We start from the raw sequence: 6,801 nt of genomic DNA, 5'->3' as shown, positions 1-6,801 counted from the left end.
GATGGAAACGTTATGAATATGGGGAAGTGATCACTACCATAAGAAGAAGCAAGTGTAGTCCAAGTCAAAGATGATGCTAAACTAGGTGAACATATAGAAATATCTGGGGCACTCACACCCTCATGAGGTGGAGTTCTTCTTGTTGGGAGGCCAGAGTTAAGAATACATAAGTTTTCGGAATCAATTAAATCTAAAATCCTACTGCCATAATAATTAGAATTAGAACTCCCCCATGCCTGGTGCTGAGCATTAAAATCCCCAAGTATAATTATGGGTTTAGGAAAACTATGTATTAAATTATCTACTTCATCATAAATTAAGGATGATGGGTGAGGGATATATATAGATACATAAGTAATATTATTTATACTAACAGCTACAATAGAGAAATCAGCATTATGATGAGGAATTTGGATAATAGAAAAAGTGAGAGAGTCATGGATGAGCAGTGCTACACCACCATAATTATCCGCTCTGTCTTCTCTAACTGTAGAGAATCCAGAGACTTTAAATAAGGAGTCTGGCCGAAGCCACGTCTCCTGAAGAGCAAATATAGAAGACTTAAACTTATTAATTAAAAACAGTAAATCGCTTTTCTTGTTAGTAATACTACGGCAGTTCCACTGTATTATGGACAACTGGTCCATTATTACAGTTAATTACTTCTGAAGTATTCTTATTAGGAAGGGCAACGTTGGACAGTGAGGTAAAATAATTAGACTGGGACAAGGAATGAAGAAGAGTAATAAGCAGTTCTTTAATTGACATATCGGACAAAGAATCATTTTTGCTATCGTTTACAAGAATGCTTTGGGATGGGGAAAAAGGAGAATTCAAATCTTTAATCAGGGCCTCATGACTGGCCCGATCATATCCTTTATTAAATTTGGGAGGATCTTTTGGTTTTAAAAATATGGTCTTTTTGTATGAACTACTGGGGCTCATGTTATTTTTACTAAATCCAATATTCCTTTTATTTGGGCTTGGTGGAGATGGAGAAGTTAATACATCCGCATAAGATTTGGTAGCCGGAGGGTGTAATTTCATTGCTTCAGCATAAGTCAAACATTCTTTTGCCATAGTTTCTTTAATATTTCGCTGTCTCAGAAACTCTGGACACTTTTTGCTAGTAGCAAAATGCGAACCAGAACATAAACAACACACAAGGTCATCTTCATGAACAGAACAGTTATCCCCGGAATGACTTTGACCGCACCTAAAGCAACGAGGAGTCGACCTACATTGACTTTTGATATGACCGTACCTGCAGCATTGAAAGCATTGAATGGTGGGGAATATGTACAACTCCACCGGTAAAGAAGTGAAGCACATAAATATTCTTTTGGGTAAGACTTGTCCGTCAAAGGTAACAACTACAGTTTCAATTGGTACAAATTCTGATTTACCATTGTTCACATTTTTCCTTTTTAAACGCCTAACTTTCAGAATGTTCCCACATCCAATTGGAACAGACATGTTCTCAATGATTTCCTCATCGGACCAATCTAAGGGTACCCCTCGGACAACCCCCATACGAGTAACATTAGTAACCGGGATGAACGCTTTGTACTTATTTAGAGTTAATAACTTGTTAGTCAAAAATGCATTGGCAGCTTCATGAGTTGAGAAAGATACAGACAATCTATTCCTACCAATTTTTTTCAGGCTTCCATTAATAACATTATGGATTGAATTCTTTTTTAAAAAATGGCCAAATGACACAGGGTGTACATTAACGTTATCATTGGGAGAAGTTATCTCTCTTTGCACGTGTATTATGTATGGTGACAAATCCGACGCTAGATATGACTGCCTACCAACAGGTTGTCGTAAAAGATTCTCTTCAGAAACACTAGCTGAATTTGGTACTGAAGGGTTGATATTCAAAGTAGAATCCAAAGCGGATTTAGAATTTAGAAGTGACTTGTCCGATGAACTTTCGCATTGACAATCGTTTTCATTTATCACGCCTTGTTTATTATGGTGCCTCCTTTTTTTATTGCAATGTTTACACAGTTTTCGGGGAGCATGAGTTCGTTTTCGTTTGCTACTAACATTGCATTCAGAACCGTCCGTATCCACAAAAGAGCTTTCGCTTACCAAGTTTACATTATCAGACGAGATAGTTACAAAGTTAGAAGCCTGGGGGATGCCTCCCCCAGGATCATCAGAGACGTCCATCGGACCAATTAAGAAAAGAACAACTTACCAGTTGCCCGATGAAAAAGTACACAAATTATAAAATAAATACAATAATACACTTAAAACAAATACACTACACTACTTTACTGATCCTATTTAGCTATTAATTATAACAAAAATTAATAAAACCGTAGAATGACGTCTACACCGCCCGACGTTTCCCGCGCTTTTTTTTCCAGAAGTTAATTATGTGATAATTTTCCATTAGGATAGCATTTTAAGAGAAAAAAATAAATAAATTGTACCTATTGTTTCTGTAAAAAAAATAGGTTGGTATCACTAACAAGGTACAGTTAAAATAAAAAAACTACATACAGATTGAGACAGTGACCACCAGTCAGGAAGTTAAAGGACATACTAATATTATAAGTACGAATGTAACTGTAAATTTTCACACTTCCACTGAAACCCATTTAAAGATAGTTTTGAAGCTCAGGGAAAAACGTAAGTTCAGTTTTTAACCCACTTTTGAAAGGTTGGACTGCGCGCCTATATTAGCCTTCTGTGACGGACCAATCACGGACGAATTGCAGGTAAAAAGCAAGTAAGTATAGGTAATATATTTACGACTATTTTATTTTGCTACTGACTGTACTTGAAAACATAAAGGAAATGGTAGACATATAACAATACAGGATGTTCGCATAAAAAAGCAATTCACATCGAATTAAGGATCTAATATCCTAAAAAATGTGTTTCAAGTTAATTTTGCTGTCTATCTTTTACTTAATTGAGGTCACAATACTTAGTAATGTTTATTGGATTAAAAATAAACAATTAAAAATATCCACACTAATCAAACAAAATAAGTGTGATAAATCTCACTTGCGTGCGCATTTATTTTCTAATTTTAACCACTGTATTTAACCTATTAAACTTTAATGATAGAAGACAATGCGCACCATATCATTTTGCAATACCAAATAAGTTATACAATGGCATCCATAATTTCTAAGGCAGAGATTAATGTGTGCTTTATAAAGGTGTGTCATTAATTTTATTTTTGTATGACCTTGGCAATGGTTTCTTTGACGTACAGACGGCGTTACATCAAACTAAACGCTGAAGGCTTTTATGTAGTTATACTAGGGGCGAATTTGCAACGAAAATGTGTAGTCTGATGTCGTTGTACTACTACTTTAAGACTACTATTGTTGAACGATTCTGAACCGTCCTAGCTTTGAAATTGATAGGAGGGCGCTACTATCAATACTGGGTTATTAATTTTTGCCATTTAACGTTTCTGAATCGATCAACTATATCCTGATTTCAATATAGTGTTGTCAACGACAAAACTATAATATCAATTTAACTTTTCATATACATTTTCCAACACAATCGATATGAAATCCATTACACAGTCATTTATGATGAAGAACTTTTAGGTGTAATCAATGAAACAAAGTTGTAATTTTTCTACATTTATAAACATCTATTACCTATAATAACAAAGCACGTGTAGTTCATGCAACATTCGTCAATTGAACCGGATTAACAACGATACACTTAACACCAATATTTGATATAAATTAGTTTGTTGCATATTTTAGACATAAAATTGACAGTAGAATTTGTAAGGACTGTCGAGTGTACAGTCAAAAGCACATCAACCTACAACAAGATTTTGGATTTATTAAATAAATTATATACTTATCTAAATAATAAGTTTGAAACAGTTAAAGAGAGATAGGTTGATACTTTTACACTCTGACTTGTAAAAGATATTATAAAAGTTAAACAATCACCATCATGTATATGTCTGAAGATTTATAAATGACGCATTTGAATTCCAATTATCATAATTTATTTACACAAATTGTTTAGTTGCTTTTATAGGTACGATTTGTGCAATTTCTTATCTTAATTAGAATTCTAATGTCTTAAACAAATAAAATCAAGTGTTCTATTTTTTCTAAATGCCTACGTATAGAACCTTTCTCTTATGGAATCTTTTAAAACTTTTTATTACAGAATTAATCGACCAGTTATTATATTCGTGATCTTGAAACAATTAAAAGACTTGATCAAGGCTCAAATTAATTTCTTAGTTTTCCTTATTTTACGTTATGGAATTTAGCTACTTTTCTTTTCACTGACAAATTCAACAAATCTTACTACTATTTTTCATCATTATGTAGTCTGAAGTTCAGAATTTGTAAAGCATCAGGAACATAGACAAATTGCAAATTCATAAGTTTTTTAATTATTGCCCTCTTAGGCATTTTGTACTTTACATAATTTAGCAAATTAACCACTGGATTGGATGGAAGATTGAAATATAACTAATATTTATTTATAAGCTAGTGTTACATAAGGACGTACTAGTAAGCCAAATTGTAATGATGATAAGCTCATTGGCACTTTGTTCTTTGATTGATGATATTCTGCCGTTACAATGCAAAATGGTACAAAAAGCATTTTGTAAACTTCTAAAATATTTTTTTTGATCTTTAAATGTTCTTAAATATTCTGAAGCACACAATAAAACTTGAGCAGATTGAGAGCCTTTTGTCAGATTCCCAAATTGTATAAACTTCATTTGAGAAAAAAATAGTTGTACCCTTTTTCATTGAGGCGGCCAGTATTTTGTAAAGCCTTGTAAAAACTGAAATTGACACAGTTCAAAAATCCATTTTATAGTTTATTGATTGGCAAACATCAAAAGCCCTTTAAAAATACATTGACGATGAAACTAGTCATTTTCATGACTAAAATATCCGACAAAAACATTAAATTCATACACAGATATACATCCAGTTCCACAGAAACGATCTTTTAGACCCACAATTGACATTTATTATACATATACGAGGTAACATTATAGTATAATGCTTACTATATTTTCAAGTTTCCATAATTATTGTCATTATGTACTATAATTGAATAACATTCGTTAAAACAAGGACACGAACATGACATAATTATACAGTATACACCCTTAGAATACATCTGCATGAAATGATCGATTAATTAAATATTTCACGATTGACTATCACAATACAAGGACATCATTTAGTAATACTTAAAAAATAATAAATAAGGTCATGAATAACATATTATTTAAGTAAAAAAATCAATTCCATTGTTATAATAGGACTTACAATCGATTTTATATGAAAGCACTCACCCTTGGCAGTTGGTAGAATAAATGCAAACCAGGCTAGGAAGACATGCAATACACCGTAAATACACTTCATTATTATACATAATTTATGTGAACTAATATCATGAGAAAGTAAATATATCGTATAGCTATGAAAATTCGAAAGCTATCTAAATTAATATACCTAGCTTCTTTATTTATACACAAATGGCAACAAGAAAATTTTGCAACAAATATGGTTTACATAATAATAATATCACTTAAACTCTCACTTGAAAAATGACTAACAGAATATAAAAATAATTGAGCTATGCAATAGCGGACCATTTTATGGCATTGGAAATGTGAAATGTCTTAATTACAACTCATGTTTATTATCAATTATAAATGAACTAATAAAAAAATAATTGTCATTTTGTTATAAACAAATAAATCAAAATTCAACCCAATATGAAAATGGTCTAGCATCAAAAAAGGCATTCGTTTTCCGTGAAGTTTTGCTACGGTAAAGGTCGTGCCGCATTTGAGTGACTGCTCGTCACTGTTTGTGTCGCGACACTAGCAGCAGTGCAGCACTGCCCTAATGCGACATGGTACTAGTACTAAGGTCGCATCCTTACATGGGCGTACCAAAAGGGGAAGGGGCTATAGGGAGCCTCGCTGGAAAAAAACCCCTACAATCAACCTTAACTTTCATTCTCAAGTGTCTAAGAGCGGTGGGAACTTCCATAAAAAACCTGATTAACCCCTTCCTTTGGATCAGACTGCCCCCTCCCTACCCCTCCCTTTTTACGCCCCCTCATAAATATAAATGAAACGATAATTTTGGGCAATCGCCAGAGCCTCGTCCGTTGGTCAGCAGAGTGCACCGCGCGCCGGTGAGGATGGCTCAGCCCTCCTGGCTGGCGTTGAGGACCTTTACACCCCTTTTTAAGCGGAACCTAATGGGAATATTATGGTATTAGGAAGTTATCGGGCCATGGGGACCTTTACACTCCTTTTTAAGCGGAATCTAATGAGAATATTGCAGTATTTGAAAGTTTTCGGGCCCTCAAAATGATATCACAACGCGGTTTGTTACATTTTGAACTATTTGTCACTGTTACTTATGGCAACTTTTTGGTATGGATGAGAGAGATGAGATGGATTAATTCAAAAATGTGGGCAATGTCTTGTATGATGCCCCATTCAATATTCAATACGGGATGGTATGGTTGGGCCCGTAAAATTTATACTATGTAGTGTGAATTATATTTTATGCTGTACTTATTTCATTCCGAGTACTAAAGCTTTACAATTTTTTTGTCTTTCCATATTTTGATAGGTCATATGTATCATTGAACAAAACTTTAACTTAAACAATTAAATGTTTCTTCGTTTATACGAGTATTTATACTGAACCAGATTTTTAACATGGTTTTGATACATTTTGTAACTTATTAAAATCATATTGCCTTTTTGATGCCAGTATTTTAGTATTAGTAAATATATTATGT

The sequence above is a fragment of the Ostrinia nubilalis genome, chromosome 20 (assembly GCF_963855985.1).
Source record: "Ostrinia nubilalis chromosome 20, ilOstNubi1.1, whole genome shotgun sequence".
NCBI classification, from domain to species: Eukaryota; Metazoa; Arthropoda; class Insecta; order Lepidoptera; family Crambidae; genus Ostrinia; species Ostrinia nubilalis.
The sequence above is the reverse complement of the archived record's forward strand: the minus strand, read 5'-3'. Positions refer to the sequence as shown.